We start from the raw sequence: 26,613 nt of genomic DNA on the forward strand, positions 1-26,613 counted from the left end.
TAGGGTACAAGTACTTGCAATGAGCACATGCGCTCAGGCCCTTTTATTAACAGACCCACGTCACTTGTGACACCTGTGTCGGATAGGTGTGGGGTTGGTGTATGGCTTGCCCTCAAACGAATTGCTGGTAAAACTGGTGCCTACTGAGACACTAGAACGTGTCCAGCAGGACACTACATAACTCTCAATAATACGGATTTTTAATTATCCTTATGTGTGTTAGCAGATATATGATTTTCTGGGGTTATTATTGTTTTTATAATTCCTAATAATACTTTTAAATATAGTTTGTAATTTTTAAGTGATTTACAATTTTCTATTTAATTGCTAAAAGCAATTTATAGCATCATAATGGGCTAGGTTTGTGGTTGGGTATGGTTGGTTGGAAACTAATCAGGTTTAATTCATTCAAAATTAATAATTGATCATTAATTATTAAATAGATTATTAATTATGTTAATTGTGTATATAATATGTTTTTAAAGTTTTATATTATGTGCTGGCTGCTGCGTTTGTTGGGGTATAGTGTAGGAAGTTATTTAAGTAATAATAACTTAACAATTAACAATAGTTTAATAATTATTAAATTGATTATTGATTAGGGTAATCGTGTAATAGTTATATTGTTGAAGTTATATATTAGGTGCAGGTTGCTGAGTTTGTTGAGGTGTAGGGTGAGAAGTTAATTATTGATTAATAAATTAATAAATAATTAATAATAAATATAATATTTAATTAATTATCAATATTTGAATTGTGTTACACTTATTTATTTTAGTTATATTTTAAGTATGGACTGCCAGGTTTTGGGGGTATACTGTGGTAAGTTTAGTAAGTAATCAATAATGGCTAATCTTTTAAAATGGATACTTATTTAGGGCCTGATCACAAGTTTGGCGGTCATAGTACTGCCATCGAGAAAGCGTCTAAATCACTGCCGCCAAGTGGGCAGTTCTGACCACCCAGTTACGAAGGTTGTGGTTTCATAGACAAAAGACTGCTGTGTCCCAGTGCCAGGAAATCTCGACCACAGTGGGATAGGAAAATGCGTTTGTTGGATGGCAGACTGCCAGTGTTACTACCGGCCCAATAACAATGTGCTTTCCTGCCGACGTGACTGTGGCAGTCAAACCTCCTCATCTGAGCTGGCAGAAAGGGAGGGATAGGTCTGAATATCAACTTTACTCTGCTTCACACGTCCTGTGAAGCCATGGACCTGATCCTATATGTTCTGTCTCTGCTATTCCTACTTGTTGACTTCCAAAACCTGCACCGTCTTGGACACAACTGACTGTAAACCACACTATTACCCATTTCCATTGACTCCTCAGCAAATAGATACCTGCCATGGGCATGTCAAGGGGTTTGGGGTCTCTAGGCCAAACATATTTTGTGGACCCCTGTTTGGCATAGTTCTGAATTTCTGTTCCAATTAGAGCTCTATGATGCCCTCTAGGTGCAGGTCACCGACACGGTACAGGCTCATTCTTAGCAAAGTCTACATGTGCTTACCTTTATTAATCAGGGATAGTGATGTGTGCATTAAATTGTGTCATACATCAGCACCTCCTCATCACTATCAAAACTATTAATATATGTGACACCCTCACATAGCTCACATGTCAGGTCGTTTTGTGATATCAAATATACATCTGCATGGATGTGTCATGAAACGGAAACACGCTTTCTCTGCAAAATCTCTGTAATGGACTTTCACATATGACCCACATTAAAAGGTAATGTCAGGTAAATGGGAAAGGCTGGGGACTGGGGTAACAGTCCACTTTGCAAATGGCTCAAAACCTCTATATGCACAGGACCTGTGGCTTGAAGTATATCAGAGATAACTAATATCATAACCAAGTGCCATGCATATGTGGGGAATGTGTAAGTGCAAGTCATGAATGCAAACACAGCAGTAACAGCATTTGTCACACATTTAGATAAAGTAGGTGTATGGTACACCCATGAAAAGGGACACATTCCCATGCAAAATGTCTACAATATATGACAACTTAACTCCCTCCATGTGTGGATAAACAGATGACTAACATGCACCCACTTGCCAGGCCCTAACCATCCCTTTTCTAACATGTTAGTCACCCTTAAGGTAGGCCCATGGTACCACTGAGGGCAGGGTGAACTGTATGTGAAAGGTAGGACATACTCTGATGTGTGTGGCATGTCTTGACAGTGAAATACTGTCAATTGTGTTTTTCACTATTGCAAGGCTATCTGTTCCCATAGGTTAGAATGGGGAGTTTGATTATAACATCTTATAAGCATACCTACCCCTGAGAACAAGATAGGAAAATAAAGTTTGATATGCTTGAATTCAGAATGTTAAGATGCATCTTTTAGTAAGGGTGATTTTTAAATTCTGTGTTTGAAAATACCACTTTTAGAAAGTAGGTATTTTCTCGCTTAGCCTTCCAGTGTGCCTCTGCTGGGATGTGTATTGACTGTCTGGCTGTGAAATGACAGGGGCTGAGGATGTGCAGTGGCTCCAGAGAGTCTGGATGAGTCAGCGCTAGGCTGAATAGGCCTGGTCTGCATTTAGCGTGGTGGGAGGAGTAGCACTGCACCTGAATATAACTGTGCCTGAATTTTAGATCACTTCTGGGAAACCAAGAGGAACCTTTGCCAAGGAGAAGAGCTGGAGAAACGGAGGAGGAATACTGCTCCTGTGCTGTTTGCTATCTGGGGTTGGCCTGCAGTGACTAGTTTCTGTCAAGGAAAGAGAAAAGGGTCTTTGCTGTTTGCTGTATTCCCTGCTTGAGAAAGAACTCCAAGGGCTTGAAGAAAAGCTTGCCTAAGTTTCAGGGACACAAAGACTTCACTCCCTGCTCCCCTGAGCTTCCTTGCTGGGAGTTCTGACCTGTCAAGAGGTGCCTGTAGCTGTTCTGGGCCTCTGGAGGTTGTTCTGGCTGTTGGGAGCTGGAAAAGCAATGCAACAACATGAAGCTTGACACATCAGTACCTGTTTCCGATGCATCACTGAAGAAATCATTGTAGCGCTTGTCCGCGGCTTGAGAAATCGCTGCATGCCTCATCGTGTGCACCGATTTCCGAAGTCCAAGATCACCCCACTGGTTCTGAAGCAACCCTTGCTGGGTGGCTGCAAGAACCCATGCATCGTCCTGGATCATCATATCGCATCAAGCCATCATTGGGGGATGCAGTAAGAAACCAAATCATCACCTCCCCACATAGTAAAAAGCAGATACATCACCTCCTCTCTGGCAATGAACCAAAGCATCGCCTACCCTACGCAGCAGTAAGGAACTGACTCATCACCTCCCCTGGAGCATGGAACCAACACATCACCTTCCCTGCGTGTAAGGAACTGACGCATCACCTTCTCTGTGGCCCTTTTTGTTTGTGTGCGCAACGCATCCAAGGTACTTTGTGTGAAAAGTGTTGCATCTGCAATTTGCATTGAACTGAACTATTTCTACCATTTGAAAGTCTTATTCATATTACTGTATTGTGGATTTTTGTCATTTGCTCTTGTTTGGTTTAGATAAAGATTACTTATTTTTCTAAACTGGCGTAGTGTCCATTTGTAGTGTTTTCACTATATGGACAGCCGAGCGCATTGCCAGCAGCGCTTTACTTGCAGCGCGACCTGCTACTAGCTAACAGCTATTTTTAAGTACCCGTTTTTGTCTTCTGATTTAATTATAATTTTAAGCATTCTACCCTGATTTTAATTCAGACGGCCACGCATACTCGCGCTTCAGCCCCTCTTTCACGCACTGTAATAGTTTGCTCACCGCACTTGGCGGGTCCCGCGTCCTCGTCCTGTTTGGCGGCCATCTTGGGTTGGGGGTGGTGTTAGCATGCTCTAGTCCTCTGTCTACGAGGCGAGCATTGTATAAATTGAGGTAAAATCTGGCAGTTCTTCCCTGACAGCCGAGCGCATTGCCAGCAGCGCTTTACTTGCAGCGCGACCTGCTACTAGCTAACAGCTATTTTTAAGTACCCGTTTTTGTCTTCTGATTTAATTATAATTTTAAGCATTCTACCCTGATTTTAATTCAGACGGCCACGCATACTCGCGCTTCAGCCCCTCTTTCACGCACTGTAATAGTTTGCTCACCGCACTTGGCGGGTCCCGCGTCCTCGTCCTGTTTGGCGGCCATCTTGGGTTGGGGGTGGTGTTAGCACGCTCTAGTCCTCTGTCTACGAGGCGAGCATTGTATAAATTGAGGTAAAATCTGGCAGTTCTTCCCTGACAGCCGAGCGCATTGCCAGCAGCGCTTTACTTGCAGCGCGACCTGCTACTAGCTAACAGCTATTTTTAAGTACCCGTTTTTGTCTTCTGATTTAATTATAATTTTAAGCATTCTACCCTGATTTTAATTCAGACGGCCACGCATACTCGCGCTTCAGCCCCTCTTTCACGCACTGTAATAGTTTGCTCACCGCACTTGGCGGGTCCCGCGTCCTCGTCCTGTTTGGCGGCCATCTTGGGTTGGGGGTGGTGTTAGCACGCTCTAGTCCTCTGTCTACGAGGCGAGCATTGTATAAATTGAGCCATGCTTACGCGCAGCGGTCACGCGCTGCGGGGACGCCAGAATGACGCCGGAGTTACGCCAGAGTTCAGCCCGTCTGCGCCCGTCCGCGCTGAGGACGGGCTGCAGGTCGGGCTGGACCTGGTCTCTGCTCTTCCTCACCCTGGTAAGTCTCGCTTGTGCTATACATTTTCGTCGCTTTTGGCTCTTAGACCACGCGCATGCCCCTCCTTACATGGTCTTACCCCGCTAGGAATACGACACTCGCTATGTTGTAGGGCCTGCTCTTCCCCATTCCATCCTCTTGCTATCGATACGACTCATCCTTGTCCCGTGTCCCCAAGGTCTACTATTATTCATAATACTGGATTTCTGTTAAATGCGCGTTCTTTAATCAAACACAATCTTGCCTTTCACGATTTTGTGGATGAAAGACAGCCTGATTGGGTATTTATTACAGAGACCTGGGCCTCTGACTCTTCTGGCCATGACCTTCTTCTAGCCATCCCGGAGGGCTATTCCCTGCATAGGCTTGATAGATCAAAACGCCGAGGAGGAGGTATTGCTATTCTTTTTAAATCCTCCTTGCTATGCACGGTTAAGCCACTTTCCTCGCCCCAAGATCGCTTTGAAGCTCTCTACTTCTGTATCACATGTGCCCCTACAGTCTCTTTTACGGGTATATTGATTTACAGGCCGCCTGGATACAGAGCTGATTTTGTCTCAGATATATTGAGGATTATTGAACCCTATTTTGGAAAGCCCTCCTTTACCATCTTAGGTGACCTCAATTTCCATCTTGATGAGGTCCACGCTAAGGATACGTCATCACTGGTTGAGTCGCTTGGGGCCTGCGATCTTATTCAGCTTGTTTCCAAGGCTACTCATACAGCAGGTCATATTCTTGATGGGGTTTTCTCTAATGATCTTAAACTCTCCTGCGGGACACCTCTACCGCTGGTGTGGACTGATCATCTTGCGGTCCCCCTCAAACTAGCCTTTTCCACCTCTAATTTGAGCAAGAAGGGGACTAATCCCTTTGTGTCTAGGAGAAATTTTAGAGCTCTCACCAATGAGGCCATTGCTCCTCTTATTTCTACACCAGAGGCCCTCTCCCTAAAAGATGCGGATGAGGCAGCACAAGATCTGCAGGACTCCATTACTAAAGCTGTAGAAAATCTTGTCCCCGCATCTCTACAATATGTAGCCCGGCTGAAACCATCGGCGCCATGGTTTTCTGACCGTCTTAGACTACTTAGACAGGGCTGCAGAAGTAGTGAGAGGAGATGGAGGAAATCCTGGGATCTCATAGACAGGGAGGCACATAAGTCTGCTCTGCGGGAGTATAAGCAAGAAGTGGTAATAGAGAAGCAGAAATACTTCTCTAATTTGACCAGCTCACTCACTTCTTCCAGGGAGCTGTTTAAAATTGCGGATTCATTATGTTCCCTTCAACTCCCTGATCCCGTAGTCAGCTCTCAACAGCTATGTGACGACATCGCAGACTTCTTTCATAAAAAGATCTTTGATATACATACTTCCTTAGAGGCTCAACGTCTTTCTCTGGATGAAGATAGTCTATTGGATATTCGCTCCTCCGAGTCACTGGCTACCACTCCTCCTAGCCTCCTCTCTGATTTTCCCCCTATGTCCCGGGAAGGATTGAATCTTCTCCTTGACAAAACGAAGTCCTCCTCTCCATTGGATCCACTGCCTCTAAAAAAGTTAAAGGAGTGCAGGGACAGTCTCCTGCCCCCTCTACTTGAGGTGATGAATAAGGCCATAGCCCAGGGCATTTTTCCATCAATTTGGAAGAAGGCCATCGTGAGGCCGCTTCTTAAGAAGCCCTCCCTTGATCCTGGTCTCTTGAAAAATTTTAGACCGATTTCTCTGCTCCCTGCACCGGCTAAAATTTTGGAAGCACACTTGAATTGCCACCTTTCTTCCTTTCTCGAAACTGCGGAGTATCTGGATATTACCCAGCATGGATTCCGAAAACATCACAGCACAGAATCTGCTCTCACCTCTGTAGTCGATAACATCCGACGCAAGGTGGATGCGGGACAGACCACTGTTCTTGTGCTATTGGACCTCACGGCCGCATTTGACACCTTTTCTCCTGCCATCTTAACATCGCGGCTTGGGGAGGCAGGTGTCACGGGCTCGGCCCTGAGTCTCCTTCATTCCTTTCTCCTTGATAGGGAACAGAGAGTGATGCTCGGCAACCACCTCTCCCCAGCCACATCCTTGCAATGTGGGGTGCCACAGGGGTCGGCATTAAGTCCGACCCTGTTCAACATCTATGTGGCCCCCCTTGCTAGGCTGGTAAGATCTCAGGGGATGGAGGTGGTATCATACGCCGATGACACCCAGATTATGGTTTCATTTACTCAGTCTTCGGTCGTATCATCTGCCTCTAGCTTCAGGTCCTGTATGCAATACGTTGCTGATTGGATGGTTGCCAACTCCCTGAAGCTAAATGGCGACAAGACTGAGGTCTTGGTCTTTGGAAAGGACCAAGATATTTGGTCGAGTGAGTGGTGGCCCACTTCTCTTGGCACCTGCCCCACTCCCTCACAATCTGCCAGAAATCTGGGTGTGATATTCGACACTTCACTCTCGATGTCCCTACAGGTGAACCGGACCGTCTCGACCTGCTGGGGCGTGATTAAGACGCTCAACAGAATCCGCAGCTATCTGTCACTCCAAGCACGCAAGCAGATTGCAGTTGCCCTTGTTGGTTCCAGGTTAGATTATTGCAACTCTCTCTACATGGAATCCAACAAGGGCCTCATACATCGTCTGCAAATTGTGCAGAATGCTGCTGCACGTTTTGTCCTGGATCTTTCCAGGGCCTCTTCTGCTACTGCTGCGAGGAGAGATTTGCATTGGCTTCCTATTCAGCACAGAATTGATTTTAAAATTCTGTGTCTAACTTATAGAGCTCTCGAGGAAGGTTCTAAGAACGCTATCAGTCATTTGCTGACTCGCTATCGGTGTCTGCGTTCATCGGGACTTTTTCAACTTGTTGTCCCTCGTTTCAAGCTTAACAGATGGGGAGCCAGGGCCTTCTCCATCGTTGCGCCACAGCTCTGGAACATCTTGCCGATGGAGCTGAAGGTCCTCCCCTCTATAGCGCTCTTTAAAAAGGCTTTAAAAACGTGGTGCTTTGCGAGAGCTTACACAGGTTGAGCTGCCTGGTTTTGGTCGTGAGCTGGATTTGGAGTTAGGCGCCTTGATGCCCATTGGGCTAAGTCCGCGCATTATAAGATCCCCCAAAAAAAAAAAAAAAAATAAATATTACTGTATGTATTCACAAATGCTCTACACACTGCCTGTGAGACTAGCCTGTCTGCTCATGCCAAGCTACCAAAGGGGTGAGCAGGGGTCATTTTAGAAGTGTATCCCCCTTACCCAGACCAGAAGCAAGGGCCCCTATTTGGACAAAAGTACCTACGTCTGCCAACTAGAGACCCCTATTTTAACAGAGTAAAGCAAAGGCCAATGGCAAGTCAAAGTCCACATATTGTGGTGCAGCACATTGCTATGCCACTAAACATGCCACTGCCAGGGAACCTCCTCACAAAGCGGAATCCACTGGGCATGGCAGGCACCTCGAAGATGTTACTTGGGAGGGGTACCTTTGGATTTGGAAGGGGTGTCCTTGGGTTTGGAAGGTGGGGGTTTGGAATACAAAGGGGTGGACTGACGTTTGGGGGTGGGAGAGAGAAGGGGTGGAACAATGTTTTGAAGGTGACCCTGGCAAGTGGAAGGGGTGGATGGGTCTGGAGTAGGAGTAGATATCGAGGTGGAAGGGGTGTTATTGGGTGTGGCATGGGTTGGAAACTTTGTGGAAAGGGTGGTAGGTGGTTTCGGAGGGCAGAGAGACAGGTGAAATATTGGATCCTCAATGGGGAACTTGAGATGGGGTTTGGGAGGAAATGTGGTCTTAGAAGCAGACCCAGTGTCAGTGCCTAATGTAGTTGGGATTTTGTGGGTGCAGGTGCATCTGTGTCAGGTGTATGTGCTGCAAGAATGGGTGTGCCTTGTTTCGCTGGTGTATGCTCAGTGAGTGAATATTTCTGTCTGAGTTTCTTAGGTGTGTATAGTGTCAGTGGTGTGTCTGTGGATGTTGGTGCAGTGGAAGTGCTGGATGTGTGTGTTGTGATGGCTGATGTGGTGGTGACTGTGGGTGTGATGTCTGTATGCATGTGATGGGTTTGTGGGGGTACATGTGGTTGTGAAGGTTTCGGTGCAGGGTGGGGATGTGGTGGTGGGAGTATAGTGTGTACATGCATGTGTGGTGTATCCTGTGGTGTGTGGAGATGTGATGGGGGCATGCTGTGAGTATGCAGATGTGGTGTTGTCAGTGGTGGTTGTGAATGTGATGGGGTGGGGTGGGGGTGCCTGTGATTGTGGTGGTGGGTGCAGTGTGCGTGTGTTTGGTTGTGTGCTTGTTTTTTGTGAGGTTTTTGCTTATGTGTAGATGTGCTGCTTAGATCTGTATGAGTGAGTATGTGAAAATGTTTGCATGTGCCTTAGATAGGTGCACAAATTGTGTATTGGTATGGGTAAGGTAAGAGACACAAGGTTGGGAGGATGGGAGGCTGTACTGAGGAAGGAAGCCAGAGTCTCAAAATATCTCTCTAGACCAGACATTGCATTGTGAATGCCTTCCAGGTAGGCCACCATCTCCTGCAGGTGGCTACCTTGCCCCTGGATGGCATTCAGTATTGCTGACCCTCAGAAATATTCCTCAGGAGGTCAATAGCCTCCTTACTCTGTGCAGCGGGGGGGGGGAACAGGGGCAGGGCCTGAGGTGCCTGGAGCAAAGGAGACAGCTCCTCTCTTAGGGGAGCACGCCCGGCCAACTGATTGAGGAACATAAGGGAGGGTGGGAATGGAACTGGGCGTAGCGGATACAGATGAAGGTGGAACAAATCCTTTGGGGTCCACCACCACTCGGGAGTGTCCACTGGAGGATGACTCTGGTGATGAAGAGGTTAAGCTTCCACCCTCCAGGACCCTCCCCACTCCCTCTCAGTCACTGGGTTCCTCCGTGTCTGCCCTCTCATGATGCGAACCAATGTGACCAGCGCTGCCCCTATTTTGGCCCCTTCTTCTTTGCCTGGCCTGGATGAATCTGAAATTACATACAAAATGGCATTGACCAGCTTGCAGCATCGCCACTGAGGTATGACATAATGAAAGCCACTTGGGACTGTGCGTCTGGGAAAATCAAAGGACGATACATAAAATGTAAGGAACATTGTGTCAAAAATATCTGAGCCATCTGGGGATCTCCGCTGAATCGTCTGGTGGTGCTAAGGGTTATAACTGGGGACAAAGAATGCACTACATAAGTAGCTACTCTCGAAGTTGAACCTACAATCTCTCATTCAGTCCCAGGGAATCTTATGCTAGCCCCAGGGGTCATATTATTCAGTGTAGCCACTAGTTCTACCTCAATTCCTTGTTTTCTTCTCTAACTGCTGCTAATTCTTTTTGTATTATGTCTCATACATCTCTTACATTCTTCAAATTACCTCTGCCATTCTGTTGAGGCACAGGTTTTAACACGTGGACACTTCACTCTGTCAGAACAAGAAGAAGAGACTGCCTCTGGTCATCAGTTTTTAGCAACCTCCGTTCTCCTCAGTGTAATGTTCTGCCTTGGATTGTGGAGTTCTAGAAAACTAAGAAAACAATATTACTTCTTAACTACTCTAGTATATACAACTCTTAAACCTCCACTTCTAGTATTTCTAGAACGTACCTAAATAACCTTGGATGTTTGCTCCTCCTCTAATAATGAATGCTTATATTTCCTTACAGAGAAAATATTTCTAAATTGTTCTTGTTCATCTTTTTGCAGGAAAGAATATTCTGGAAGACTCTCCTTCTTCAGGTAAGTACTGTTATGTTCTTCCTCTATTATATTTAAATATGTACAGTCAATTAGAAAGGTTACTTAGTTCCGTTTAACATGCACTCTATGCATTATACATATATAAGTCTTTGGATGATAATAGTACTTAACTTCTTGAAAGAGTTCTACTTTCATTGCGATGCTTGAATTTCTGCTCTCTTGGCCTGGGAAGTATTTTTTATGAGGCTTGGTAAATGCTACCCTTCTTTCTCGATGAAAATTCAACTGCGCATGCACACTAAAGCATTATAGCGAACAAATGATGGACGGAATGCTGACAATGCAAACATTCTCCCCCAGTCAAAAGATCTGGGTTAAATCTATTGTTCTTTTGTCCACTACGCCACCCCAGTTTGGACCCAGCCATATGCAAATCAGTTTTGACCCTGTGCCCCATGGGAACAGTTCAGACCGAACTGCCAGGCCAGGTCTTCCCTGGACCGGAAACAAGCATCCTGGGACCGGTTTCAGGGTATGTCACCCTTTTTCAGCCAGGCTAGCTAGTCTTAGGATGATAATAGTACTTAGCTTCTTGAAAGGGTTCTACTTCCATCGCAATGCTTGAACTTCTGCTCTCTTGGCTAGGGAATTATTTTTTATGAACCTTAGTAAACGCTGCCCTTCTTTCTTGATGAAAGTTCAACTGCGCATGCACACTAAAGCAACACGCACTCTTCAGTGTTGTGGAGAAGTATGCAATAGAGTTTATGGGCACACTCCAAAAAATGAATGCTCCGAGACTAAGGAGTTGACGGCACGATGACAGTCACAGGAACGGATACTAACCTGATGAATTACTCGAATACACTACCCTGACTAAAACGATGATGGAGAAGACCTTAAAAGATGTGTCTCCAGGAAGAACTTCAGGTGAAGCGCACAGGCTTTCTAAGCTACGCGCTCTAAGTAGAATATTGGGGCTGAGTAAAAAGACTAGAACCACACTTGTTGGTAATGTCGGTCAGTTTCTTGATTGCCATGCCTCTCTCCAAGAAATGATTATTCTTCCCAGAGTGGTAAATTGTGACTGTCCTTTAACTGTGGTACATATTGTTGTGTTCTTGTTTCCAGGAAACCTGACACATCTTTCCTATCATTCTCTACTCCGCACACAGTGGTGACGGCACTAATCGTATCGGGATTGGACTATGGAAATGCGCTATACATAGGGCTACCAGATAAGCTGTTAGGTAAGCTGCAAGTAGTAATGAACGATGCAGTGAGATTGATTTTCAAGCTCCCAAGACTTTCACATGCTACACTACTTCTGCAGCAGCTGCACTGGCTCCCAATTAAGCAGCGGACCAGGTTTAAGTGACTCTGCATTGCACATATAGCTCTCTTTGGGCAGGCACCGGAACACATCAAGGATCGCCTAGGGAGCTACCTGCCAGTATGTGACCTCCGCTCATCCGAGGCAGACCTGTTGTCCTGCCCATGGTTTGATAAAGCAACCTTGGACAGACATGCTTTTCCAATCCTGATCCCCCAACTGTGGAACAACCTAAAGGAAAGTCTGAGTAGGGAATTCTCTTTCCTCCCATTTTAGAAAAAGCTTAAGACTCTATTGTTCACACAGGTTTGGGGACAAGATGTGCTCTGACTAGGGAGGCGCAGTGACGGGTAACTGCTGGTGGGGTTTGGCTGTTCTCTCATAAGCTCTAAGAGACCGTTGATGATTATGCGCGAGACAAATTCTAATTAATAATAACAATAACGGTATGTAATCCACTCTTCTAGGAGTCACAGAACATCTCAGGTGGCTCCTGCAAGAAGGCGAGCCTGTGTCACATGCTTTGCTATTGGAGAGACATGTTTCTATAGTGCTCCAAGGCAAAACCTTATCTTGGATGGCATCTTTCTTGAAAGACCATACCTTCCTGGTCTCCTCAGCTAATGTTTCCTCCATACAACATGGTCTTACTTCAGGGATCCCCCAGGGTTCAGTGTTAAGTTTGACCCTCTTCAATGTCTATGTTCAACATTTGAATGAGCTGGTTGAGAACTTTGGATTGGCCATTTTTTCCTATGCTGATGACACCCTAATTATTTTTCTCTTGTCTTCCATGAAGGATTGTTCTTCGGTGGCTTTGAATTTGAGCTTTGCTGGGGTTGCCTGTGGATGAATTAGAATTCTTTGAAGTTCTATGGGGAAAAGAGGAAGGTTTTGGTATTGGGAAAGAACCCTGCCCTTTGGGGCCCATGTCTTCAAATCTTAGGTGCACTTCCTGCACTGGTCCGAAAGGTGAAAAACCTTGGTGTCCTATTGGTTAGATGTGCAGGACATCTAACCTGGGCTCCTATTGGAATTCTATAACGCACATTAGCAAGCCCATTATTGCCGTTTTAGCAGCAGTTTCCTGCCGCTAAAATGGCGATAATTTTAACTAGGTACTTGCTAATATACCCCTAAGTTCGCAGTCTTGTGCCCAGGTCGTAGAGCAGAAACCCTTCTGCGCCCGCCTATTTCTTCAATGTCAGTCTATAGAGCCGAAAAGAGATACGGGATCCCACTGTAGTGTAGTTTTATATTCCTGATAGGCTCTGCACATTGAAATAATTCAAACTATAGATTTTTTTTTTCAAGACCTTTATTATAGCAAAGGTCAGTTACACAGCCAGGAGCCTACAACCCTGGGGCCGGCTGCAACAACAAACACATCATAGTATCGTGGCGTTAGTACACAGCCCATTAGCCGACAACATGTGGTCCGGCGGCGTGAAACATTCAATTGTGTCTTGGTTTTAGGTTTAGACAATGTACAGAAGTGAACATAAAACAAACATATGTAACAATCTAACTGAGACCATTATACTCTGACAACTAAATCAGTGCATTGTGAAGCATACCGACACCAACTGCGGCGCTGGAGTCATGAGTCGTACAATACCTAGTATTTTCGTCTTACTGGTGTTGATCCTCGTCTACTGCACAGTCGTTTGACCCAACCACCAGGGTGTTTAAATATTCAGTTAGGTAACACCAGAAATCCATGGGTCTGGATTTCGCAGGAAGTTCCTCCTCATATGTTAGGAGTCTATCTCTACAGCTAGCCATGTCTAGTAACCATCTGGTCGTGGTCGGTTTTTTAGTACTATTCCAACATTGTGCAATTTGTCTCTTGGCCAGTAGCAATGCCACTACACAAAATTTGCGTTTGGCGGCTTTAAATTGCGGTGTTATGCCCAACAAACCCACACGTATAGTGCATGCAATATCTGACTGCAGCATGGTAGACAGCATGGTGAGCACTTTTATCCAATATCCATGAATACCAGAACAGAACCAGGCTAAGTGCATAAAATCCGCCCCTTCTCCGCCACATCGTTTGCATCTGTCTTCTACTTGTAGCCCAAATTTACACATACGTGCCGGAGTATAATATGCATGATGAAGGAATTTGTAATGTATTATTCTAAGATTACCATTTGGCGTTAGAATTTGAATTAAAGCGCAAGTCTGCTGCCATTCTTGCTCAGTTAACGGGATCTCTAGCACCGAGTTCCACCTCGCCATGGCTTTCTCGGTAGTGTACGGCAGTTCTGCCTGTGCCGTTGTGTACAGCCTAGAGACTAGATGTGTTGTGTTTTGTGAAGTAATGATCAGCTGTAGCGTGTCTAGACTGTCCGGTTCCGCAGGAAAAGTGGGGTAGTGTTCCTTCAAAGCACGTTTCAGCCTGTAATACGTGAAATAAAACAATGGAGATTTGTTTTGTATGTAAGTTAACTCTTCTATGTCTATAAAGTGACACTCATTGAATAGGTCTCCCAATCGCTCTATGCCTACCTGCTGCAGCAATGACATACTTACTTTTTCTCCTGTGACCGACAACGCTTGGTGGTGTGCTAAAGGCATTGCTGGAGCATATAGTGGTGTTTTGTGTGTCAGTTGCCCCAATTTATGCAAAGCCCTTACTGTGGTGTCTACGGGGTTAATGTCTTGGGCATGAAGAGGCTGTCGCCTATGTGTCAGGATGGCTGTGAGAGGAATTGGATCTGTGTCTCCTTCTTCTATTGCTGTGTGGGTAATGTAAGGCACTTCGTGATACCAATAAGCTGCATACTGAGCTTGTGCGCAGATGTAATATAAGAGAAAATCAGGTACGCTTAATCCACCCCTGCAATATGGTAGTGTGAGAGTCTGAAGCTCTATTCGCGCCTGTTTCCCTGCCCAAATGAGTTGCAGCACTAGTGACTTAATGCGCCGGAATACTTCTCCTGGGGGGGTGATTGGGATATTATTAAATAGGTATAATAGTTTAAGCAGTATATTCATTTTGACGATCGCGATGCGATCAGCCAAAGATAGAGGTAGCTGTATCCATCGTCGAACCTTGTCCTCCAATTTAGAAATCATCACCCCATAGTTCGCTCTGATCACCATTTCAGGATCCCTATGAAACATTACACCCAAATATCGTATGGGATCCGTCTGCCATTCTAAGGGGTAATCCGTAGTCAGAGGAGTGGCCATGTCAGTTAGAGGAATGATGTAGGACTTGGACCAGTTTATGGCCAATCCAGAGTGCCCCTCGAATTTTACATATTCTCTCATAAGCGGATTCAAGTGGATAGCAGGTTCCCGTACATACACCAACATATCATCTGCATACAAAGAGATATGAAGTGGTCTGGAAGGGAATTGCAGGGCAGATGATTTATACTTTTGTCGAATCGTGCAAGCCAGAGGTTCCAGTGCTAGGGCAAATAAGAGGGGCGATAATGGGCATCCCTGCCTAGTACCCCGTTCAATGGCAAAGCTGTTTGATATGTATCCGGTCACACGGACCCTGGCGCGTGGTTTAGTGTAAATCAGCGACACCCATTGCATGAATCTTTTGGGGAAACCCATTCTATGAAGGATAGTGATCAGATACCTCCACTCAATGGAGTCAAACGCCTTGGCGGCATCTAGCATCACCGCCACTGCCTTTGTGGAGGGCTGTAGGTAGTGCAAGAGGGCAAATAGCGTTCTGGTGTTGTGCGCCGTGGAGCGTGTGGGGATAAAACCCGCTTGATCGGGGAATACCAAGTTGGTCATCAGAGGTGTCAACCTTACCGCCAGAATTTTTGCCAGTATCTTGGAATCAACGTTTATAAGCGACAGAGGTCTGTAGGAGTCGCAAAGGTCTGGGTCTTTGTGCGGTTTCAGTAACGTGATTATGACTGCTTCCCTTAGCGTGGGAGGTAGTTCCTCCTGATCAAAGGCTGAGCTATACATTGCCACCAGCCGGGGGGCAAAATATCTGCATATTGTTTATAGAATTCGTTTGTGAATCCGTCAGGGCCAGGCGATATGTTATTTGGTAGTGACTTAATCACATCCGTGACCTCTTCCACCGATATAGGTGATGCTAGGTACTCCCTCTGCCCGTCCGACAACCTAGCTATGGCTACGTCCTCTAAATAGCTTAAAATCTCCTCGACGGGTGCAATGGGGCGTGATTTATATAGTTCTTCGTATGTGTCAACAAAACAATCTAGAATGTTTGATGCTTGTGTCTTGAATTCGCCCTCCCCCGATTTGACCCGCAGAATGGATGTCTGTCTTCTACCATCACAAATCTTAGACGCCAGGATTCTGCCCGGTCTACCACCCTCACCGTAAGCTCTGGCCTTGTGTTTTTTGTCGAGATATTTGATCTCATCTTCCACAAAAGTCTGGTGTTCCGTGTGTAGTTCACGGAGTTCCCCTAGAGATGTGAGGTCTTGTGCGGCCTCAAAGGTGTCTTCTAACTCTTCCATACATGTTTCACAACGTTGTATTTGTTGCCTTATGTCCGGCAAAATGCCCACAGTAGTGCTCATACATACACCTCGAATCGTTGCTTTAAAAGCTTCCCACAGGAGCCCAGGATCGTCTACTACCGGCTCATTAATTTGAAAATATTCCACGATTGCTGTGTGGATAGTGTGGGCATAGATCGAGTCTGTGAGGGCACGGCAATTGAATCTCCAATGAAAGGGGGGCGGAGTGTAGTGCAGGATTTTGAGCTTGAGCAAAACAGGATTATGATCTGAAAGTGTCCTAGGGAATACTTGCACATCTTGGGCCCATAATGTGATGCTATCGGTACCCAACCAGTAATCAAGGCGTGACCAGCTGTTGTGTACGGCAGAAATATGAGTGGCGCCCGGAACATCAGGGTATCTATGTCAAAGACAAATCCTGTAGAATATGTTGGAGCTTCAGCCTTGCTTGTTTATGTGGTTCAGAAGTGTGTGGGGATCTGTCTAACTCATCAGTCAAGACCACATTCCAGTCTCCCCCACATATGATGTGAGTGTCTGTTAGCGGTTGAAGATGGTTCCAGAGCTCTTGGATAAAGTCAGACGCATCCACATTCGGACCATAAACATTAAGGAGTGTTAGTCTTTGTCCCCTCAACATGCCAGTTACAATAACGTATCTGCCATTAAGGTCCTGTATCACCTGATGTTGTGTGAAATTAGTTCCTTTGCGGATCAGTGTTATCACCCCTCTAGAATAGGAAAAATAATGGGATGTGTAGGTAGATTCAGCCCAGCGCCTGCCTAGGGAGTGATGAGAGTGAGGTGTAATGTGTGTTTCCTGTAACAAGGCAACGTCTATATCCCATCTATTCAGGTAAGCAAATATCTGTCGTATCTTTTTTGGTTGTGTGAAACCCCTAACGTTCCACGTGAGGAGGCTCAACAGATCCCTGTCTGTTTTCCCAGTCATTTGAGGCATTGGTAAGGCAAAGACAATAACAGTGGCAGGTCTTCACAAGTGTAAGTGTGAACAGTGTTCCAAGCAAGTTGTGTGTTAGTACGTAACTCAGTAACCCAAATTTGCACCATATTCCTGCATTCAGTAAATTTCAGATGAATAGGTCTCATAACAGTAATGAAACTCCCGCCCTTCGCATCCCCACCCACTCCAGCAACCCAACCCTGCTGAAGCCATGTACCCTTGTAACATCTCCCTCGTGATCCAAAAAGAACCGTAGCTCTTCCCATTGCAACAAAACTTTTTGGGGAACACCCTTGTGGAGGTCCGCTTGGGGCACAACTCCACATCCAACCGAATGGATGTGGACGACCCTAATGCCGTTCTTTATGTACATGTGTGAAGTGTCTGTATATCCCAGTGTCGACAGTGTAAGGCTCATGGCTTTTGGCATCCTGCACCTGGCTTTTCTCAGAGAACATCGCACCTACTCAGCAGGCGGGGTCATAGGCAGTGAGGGAAAGCGTGATAATGTGGCAGACTCCCATATGTGATGCATTGACCCCGTACTCCAACCTGTGAGATCGGCATCATAATGTGTACCTCGCCATAGCCAAGGCCATAACCCTGCTTGTTGAACAATCACAGAGGCTGCATGTGCACGTGTAGTGCACATAGTTAGTGCACGTCAGAGCCGCTGGAAACTCAATACATTCAGAATAATGGAAAAAACATTTGCAACCGGTATCATTATATATCGCACAGCTCTACAGTTTACAAATCCATGCGTCTGGTTTAATATGGGAGGGGACCCTTGTCGCCACCACACTTCTCAGCGCACCTGTAATTTTCATGAAGGTACCGGGTGGCCCCTGCAGTGGAAATTGAGCGCGCCGAGGTATGATCGTAAGCGTGCGATAATGTTCAATAAAGCACTCGTGTTCATCAGTGTATTTGGTAGCGAATCTACTGTATAAGTAATGGCTCCCAGCCTTTGCATGTGAATAGTTCCACCACTGCCTCTCAGCAAGGAAAGTCTTGTGGCAACCATGAGCCAAGTCCTCCCTCACCCCCGTACCAGGAGTAGAGAGTAAGAAATCTCCTGTCAAAGTGATTGGGAGGGCCTTACCGCTTATCAGCAGGATTCGCTTGTCCACGATTGTTGGCTCTCAGTCTGACTCTGTGTGTCGTTCTTCCCGAGCGTTGGTCTTGGCCTGCTTCATTGCCTTCTTGATAAACTCCTGTGCTGCCTTAGGATTTGCCAAAATGATTACTTTGTCTTCCCATTTTACCCGGAGACGAGCCGGATACAGCATGGAGTATTCTAGATGAAGCTCTCTGAGCTTGGCTTTCGCAGACGCAAACTCCTTCCTCGCCTGTTGAACTGCGACTGTGTGATCCGGATAAAATTCTAGCTTGTTGCCTTGATGGGTGGCATCTACTGCTAGATCATTTGCTACATGGAGACGGACTTTGACACATTGAATCCAGAATCACCTACCTCATTGAAAAAGAGTTGCTATAAAGCGTTGCTACACCTTTGAAGGTGTAAGTCAGGTAACCCTTCAAAGTAAACGAGGATCCCCTTTTCTCTACAACCTACGGCTGTGTAAATAACTAACTCAGCAGGGTACTTCAGTGTAGTAGGATATACTCCTGTACTGGTATCAGCGCTTTGAAATTAACTATATGATCCGGACTCTTTTTATGATAGACATATGCGACTACATTATTGAGGGTACTCAAGATATGAAACACATGTCCTGAGGAAGGTCTCCTGCACGAAAGAATAGTGACCGAAACGTCGACTGTGGCTTTATCTACCACTGAATGTTTACTGAATTTTGTTTATGGTAGAAAGCTCATGCAATTGATGTAACTAGGGCTTTGTGAATTAATAGTTTCCCTTTTACAAATTTGCTATTCATCTTGTACCCAACCTTTTAACTTGTTTTGAAAAAGAAAAAGATTAAATATTCTTTGTTTATACACACCTGCTCCTTAATCTTTGTTTGCTCTCTCTCCTCACTGATTACTTATGAGTAACAGCGCTAGAACATATATCATCTCTATGGTTGCATAAATAGCATTACTGGGCCTAAATTACTAAACCCACACGATTTCATCTTATAAGTGATCAAAAATCCCTATGTTCATTAAAATCCCTTGAAGGTACTCTTACCCTACTACTTGATGGGTGATGGGCCCCTTTTCCCGTGCTAATCTGAGGATGGCATCCCTGTCACGATAATTTAATATCCGTGCCACGATGGGTCTTGGCGTGGCTCCTGGTGGAGGACGTGGCGCCAGGGACCTGTGAGCTCTCTCCACTATGAAGATGGAGGACAGGACCTCCGCCCCAAACAGTTCAGTGCACAGTTGTTCTACATACAGTTCCATGCGCCCTGAGTTTGTCGTCTCGGGAACCCCCGTGATGCGCACATTATTGCGTCTTGAACGCGCTTCCAACTCCTCCTCCTTCGCACGGATCACCTCCAGGACTCTCTCCATCCCATTGCATTTCGTTGCGGTGGCTCTCGCCTCGTCCTCCACTTCCGAGATTCTGGTCTCCGCCGTTCCCAGTCTTTCACCATGTTTCTCCGGCATTCCATCCATTCTACACGTCAAGTGGTCCAGCTTACCATTAATATCCTGCAGGTTGGATTGAATGGCCTAGAGAATTTTCTCTATGTTGTTGTTGGGTGCCATCCCGGGCGACTCACCACCCTCCGCCATTTGTACAGAGGTTTTGTTAGGGGTCTTCTTGGCTTCGAAGCTGATCTTTTGTTGTTGCCTGTCTGGCTTCACCATCCTCCTTAGCGGTTGGGATTACGTTTTAACTGCCTGCAGGGAGGACCTTGTCAGTCTCGTAGTTGTCGCCGTTTTAGCACAGAGAGCGAAGGTTGGTTGGCGCTGGACTAGCGCTACACGGTCTGCCAGTGGGCCCTCACTCACACGGACCCTCGGCCGCCTTCCCACGATGTTCGGGGTATTTATCTGCAATCGTGTGCCTCCGGGAAGAAGAAAAAAAACCCTGATGTGGCGGCTTCGTGTGAATAGGGTTGTGACTACGCGTTCAGCATCAGTGAGGCCCCACACCATGGGAATCAAGTCGTGGAGTATATTCAGCTGGCCCCATGCTCCCCAGTGATGGACTTCAGCGCGATGGGTCTGCAGCGGTAATAACCAGGCAGTGTCAGACGCTCACCGTCACACACAGGTTGGATCTAAATGTACTCAATGCATCCGTTGCGAGTGCCGGGCAAGAATCGTCACAGTCTCTGTAGTGACAGACGCGCTATTGAGTCGATTGGTGGTTTAAAGGGTAGTGGACCCAGCCGTGTCCAGGCGATCATGTGAAATTGGCGCCATATACAAACGCACCAAGCCTGTTTTCTCTCCCAGTGGTTCACGCAGCGCCGTTTAGTGCCTCCACCCTCATAGATATCGCTGTTGTTATATATTGTGTCGCTGCATCCTCTCCAATCCCATTAACTCCGCAACTGTTTTCGGAGCATTTTCGCGCCGGGCGCCGCCATCTTGTCCCAGCCCGACCCCGAGTGGCGAAGCGAGACAGCGTCGCTCGTTATTATTTAAGGTCCCTGCTTGTAGTCATCTGGGCATTTCAGTTGCTCACAGATCGCAGGATCACCACAGCTTATACGAAATATGATCGCCTCACTCCACTTACTGATAGGCTTTGTGAGGAAGGTCGCAGAGCAATGCGGTGGCCGCCATCTCGTCCGGCGCTCCGCATCGGTGACGAGTAACTCCGGTTTCTCACACCCGTGCTTACTCAGATCGCCGCCTCAGAGCCCAATCGATGCACGCTACATTCCGACATCGGATTTTGCCATTTGGTGATCGTTTTGTTCGTATTTAGGTGGGTTACAGACAGTGCGCTGTCGGCCATCCGGCGGAGCTGCGGTCTTACCCAGCCATCCCGCTGTGCGCCCCCTAGCGCCTCCATCATACACACTATAGATTTGACATAGGACAGAGGTCAGTATGTCTCTATCGAGTACATTAAACTTAATTACTTGTGTGTGCCAGCTAACTCAGAGGTCACTAGAAACTTTCTCTAATGAACCTGAAGGGATTAGTTTCTGACAACCGCACAAACATGACAACTTTGTTTCCCTTATAGTCGGAACAATATCTTCAGAGTTGTGGAAACAATAGATTACAGTTTCACTCAGTCATTTGTGCATGCTTCGTTTCTACTGAGTTGCACAGAAATAGAGAGATGAGCGTTTGAATAAAAGGGTTTATTGAACAGTCTTATTTCTCAAGCAAGAGATATGAACTGCTAAAATTGTAAGACAGAATGCGAAGTATAATATGTATAGTTTTACCAGTAACATAAAATAAGACTGCAATAGCATCATCTGTAGCTATGACATATATACAAATACATAAATAAATAACAAAGGCTAAAATACTCAACAGGTGCTTCTAAAATAATCCTACCCCAGTGTACCTAACTTAGGTCTAGTACGAGGGAAGAAGTAGGGGCTGTTTTAGCTATAGTTTAGTTTAGTTTGGTTGTGCCAAGAATTCCCAACACTTTCTCTAGGTTCTAATTAGCTCCATACCTTAGAATGAGAGAGGTTGGTATCTCTTTCCCGGGACTCGATCTGGAGTTGCATTTTCTAGTCTAGTCAGTGCGTCAGTTGGGGACTTGACTTCCTTCGGGTGTTGGTGTGGCGAGCCGCGTCGTGCAAGTAGGTAGCCGAATCGCACCGTGCCTTGTCATAGCAAGTGAAGGTATATTTAAACCTTAAAGGTGTTTAGGAATTCCTGTGTTGACGTTCAAGTCAGGCATATGAACGTCATGAATGAACCCCTAAGGAATAGATGTTCATGCATAATAAATAAGTTCTTTGAAAAATCAATATCCAGGCAAGGGGAAGTCCTAAAGGCTTAAGAGTCTGGATTTCCAAGAACTCATTGTGAAGAAGAGGATCGGACGTAGTTGACTATGCCTATATTTGCTTAGCATGGGCGATGCCTAAATAAGGGCTGGATTTCTATGCCTAAATAATTGCAATGTAAATTGTGCCCATATAAGGGCATATATTGGGAAATCTATATACAGTATCTAAATCGACACATAACACCCACTCCACTTTCTTATGAATGACATTACTAGATCCTAAACATGATAACATATATCAAATATATCTACACACGAAATGCTAAAAACATGTTTCAAATACATTGTAAAAAATGCATTAAAACTAGTTGTAAGCATGAAAATGCATTGGTGCTCTACAAATTAAAGCAATGTTTCATTCTAAGCATATCTTTACATTTAAATGCTACCTGAATGAATCATGAAAATATACATTTATGAAATGGCTCGTAAATACAGAAGAAAAAGGTCCAAAACCATTTCATGTCAGATTACATAAAACTGTTTGTTTGTGGACAAGGTCACATATTGTCTCTGGAAGTATTCAAAGGATTCTTGTTCTCTATGAATAGTTCTACAATAAGCAGATTACTTTGTGCCAAAAATAACAAATATAAATTTGGAAAAAAATATAATCATAGGAAAATTTTCCAAAGTTAGTACCTTGTGTTGAAAAATGACGGTCAAAATCAGAGTCTCTCAGTGCACTGTGTGCCAAAATCAAAAGTCAGTGTTAGGGCTTGGAGAAAACATGAAATCTTCTATGTCTGTAGACAAAAAGTCATCTACCATGGTAGGTGAAAGTTGGATTACCTCGTTTAGAAGATTAACTGCACATAGATGTGAACTATCGCCTTCAGCATTGGTCGCATCAGCAATGTACGTATTGGATGTTACCTGCGTACCTGTTGTTTCCTCTCGCACCTCAGCAGTTGCATTTTGTGTCTGTGAGATCTCAATGAATGCCGTCATCAGGATTGGTAGCTGCTGGGGACAAAACAGAGCATGGGCCGTTACAGGGTCCAGCAGAGTATCAACATCCGTAGGCATGACTGATGGGAGTGTTAGACAGATGCCTAGCATGCATTCTTCACCGCAAAGCAGGCAGCGTAGAACAGGTAAAATGCAATCATGCCAGATTGGTCTGAATGACAGAAACCATGTGGTATTTAATTCTCGTAGACGAGGTAAACCCAAAATTTGGACGATGCCCTCATGACACTTCCTCTCCTGCCGAGCTCTCTCCACGGTGAAGTGGGTGTCGAAGGAGATTTGGCTTGCCATATCGAAGCAGTAGAAGCAAAAATAATATCCCTGCAATGAGTCCTAGAAGTAGACGCAGGCCGCCAAACAGAGAGTGCACGAAGTTTGGAATGATTCCGAGGACTGCTTGAAAAGGTGCTTACAGTCCGGAAAACACTCTCTTAAATACATGTACAATACTGCTCTTAATGGACATGTTTAAGATACGACCTAACATTTCTGAGATATGTATAGGGCAGTTTGTATTCAAAAGGGCATGTATCTTGGCAGAAGTCCTTGCGATTTGTAGATCATAGGTCTCTTTGGCAGAGGTCAGTGGGACAGTTTTTTGCAAAAGAATGGCTTTCATTCTGCTTAGAGTATCAATTCGTATAGACAAGATTTTCATTGAAGGCCATAAAGGTGACTCCTTGGCTGTCTTGGTTTGTGGAAAAAATACTTGCATGCAGCAAGTGACCCTGGATGTAACGGACACTAGATATGTGACACCTGGCAACATGCCACAGCAGCTGTGATTGTTCAACATGAGGTAACTTCCATTTGAAAGTTGTCCAGAAATTGGATCAATCACTGCAGCTGGTGAACCTTGCAGGTGACAGGATAAGCTGTTAGAGGAGAGATCGCATGCTCCATGTAAATTATTACCCTGACAAAGGAGAGTACCGCTCAGTGTGTTTTCACAGTTTGAACCGCTAAGAAACACTTCACGCCCCCCACTCCAACATCTGTGTGTGTATGGAAAATTCCAGGATGTCTTGATGTATTCTTTACCCAACCTTTCAAATTTGGCTGCTGGTATGTGTTTTAGGCAATACTGAAAATGGAAAATTGTAACCAGCAGAGTGATTGTTCCATGTATTATCCATTCTGTAGCTGGTTTTTCTGCCACTGTGAATGGAAATCTTTCCAGTTTTTCAATGCTCAGTACTGTATAGTCTGCTCCCCTTTGTGCCAGTTTGATCTGTTTATCAGTGAGACTGAATTCTGAAAACAGTGACGTAGCATTGATTAAATGCCAAGGCACATAGCCTGAACGCAAGTCTTGGAGCGTCCAACCTAGTAGCATGATAGACGTAGCTGAGACTGACCATGTTGCAACATGACCAAGTCTTGTTCCATGATGACTATGACAGAAGACACAATGCTGTCCAATAAGTATATACCGGATGACAGTCGTAAACCCATTAACTACTACAGAGAGAGATGTCTCTAAATTATTATGATCAGTTTCTCGTATTCATTCTGCAGTCTCTGCTTGTGTAATCTTCCATATTTCGTTATATGCAATATATGTACCGACATATATGAAAACGTTTTTGACACGGTTTTCTTGGTCCGAGCAAGAAATTTCCTATGGTCTGTGCCATCTTTAAGTAAAGATAAGTGTTGTTTTACATCCTGTAGTGTAGCTTTCTGTAGCCAAGCAAGGCATAGCTTCCCTACACTGTATGTTGTTATTACCCCAGGATACTGTCCTTGAAAATATCTTGGTTCCGGCCTATTGACTCTGAAACCTTGAATTTTGTTCAGGAATCGATCTTGACAGTTGTTTGTGTCTATGGGCCAGAGCAACCATTTGTTCCAATCTGGATCTGATCTGTTGTGATGCAAAATATTATGTACGTCGACCTCCCCCTGTGTAGTGCTATTACTTGCAGGTATAGATATGGTTGGTGTTTTCATATCCTTGATCTTGGCTAACCCAAGGCAAGATGTAAGTTGGACAGTGTCATTCAAAACTAATTTTCTCAGGGATGATACAGGCTCTAAACAAAGCTTCTACCCCCTGCACTTGCCAATCTTTTGAACCCCAGACAGTTTTTGTCTCAATGTTGTCTTTCCAAAAGTCTAAACCCTGTCTAGACAGTTGGGCATTAAAGGCTGCAGAATAAATCTGTTTTGTATTGGTTAACATACTTTTCATTCCTGTTCTGTTCACATTTCTAAAATAAAATGTTTCTGCATTGGATACATTGAGCCCTGAAAAATATGGAAACTTATTCGCAAACGTTTTTGAACCAATCATTGGAGGTGTAGAACAATGTTCCCATTGGTTATACATATATCCATTTCTAGGCATTGTAGATTTGTGCAAGAAATGATGACCATAATGCCTATAACAATACATTTGTTCATAGTTTGTTGAACCTTCTAAATATTCATGATTTGTGAATACTGCAGACATCTCAGACATCATATTATTAACGAAGCGCCAATCATCAGAAAAGGTACTAGAGGTAATAAAGTCACGTATTGAAATCTTGAATAAGTGTGGAATTTTTAACAGCTCCGATAGGCCAAAAATGTCATATTCTGTTTTATCCAAAGCTATACCATCAGTTATAGGAACGGCTGTGATGTTTACTGCTGTCAAGTCTCCTTGTTCATGAAGGGATGATTTCAGTAGGCAGTTGACTTGTGTACTTGCTGCGTCCATTTTTACATACCTTCCATTTATCAGCATACCCAGAGTTATGACCAGAGCTAACCATAGTAGAAGAAAAAATATTCCCAACACAATCCAAAGTCCATTCCATGGTGAGACCGGATACATTTTTTCCAGGTCATGAAAAAAGTCAGTTGCTTGTTCTTTGAAAGTTCTTTTTGCTGGCATCGTTTCAGGTTCGCTGGGATCCTCAGAAAACTTATCAAAGTTAATGAAATAGCCAGAGACAGTTCTGTCAATGGTAGGTATTGCATCCGGATTCATTGAAATTGCTGGAACCACTTGATCACTTTTGCGTAGACAGGTGTTTCAGGACGAACTGTTATTTGGGTCTCAAGAGGAACGAGTTCCATAGCTTTGTTGCTTAGTCCTTCTTTTCTCACTGCAGATTCCTCAAATGTGATGAGTTTCTCAGTTTGAACCTCTTGGATTGTAGCTAGAGAAGTGCATCTGCTACATTGGCGGAGACCATTTGGCCTACTGGTTAGTATCGGCCACATAGTGTGGTTTGATCAGGTCGATGGACACAAATCTGTTCTCTTTTTTATCAGCAAGGGGCAGCAGTATCACTGTTCTTGTTCCGTGGAATGCTAGGACAGGTACTGGTTCTCTATAAAAAGGCCCAAATTCCTTCTTGTCCGCGATATTTTCCCTGACTAGATCACCAAGCTTTGGGATCCAGACAGGCCTTGCTGGGACAGTTGGCTTTTCCCCAGTGGTGGTTGGCTTCAGGAACATGGTGCTTTGTTTCGTTCTCAGTTAATTTAGGTCCTGTAAAACAGCCAAACAATCTTTGATATCACATTTCTTATTTTCCACCACCGTTGTATGACAATCAAGGTCAGGAACCAA

This window comes from Lissotriton helveticus, chromosome 8 (assembly GCF_964261635.1).
Source record: "Lissotriton helveticus chromosome 8, aLisHel1.1, whole genome shotgun sequence".
Taxonomy (NCBI): Eukaryota; Metazoa; Chordata; class Amphibia; order Caudata; family Salamandridae; genus Lissotriton; species Lissotriton helveticus.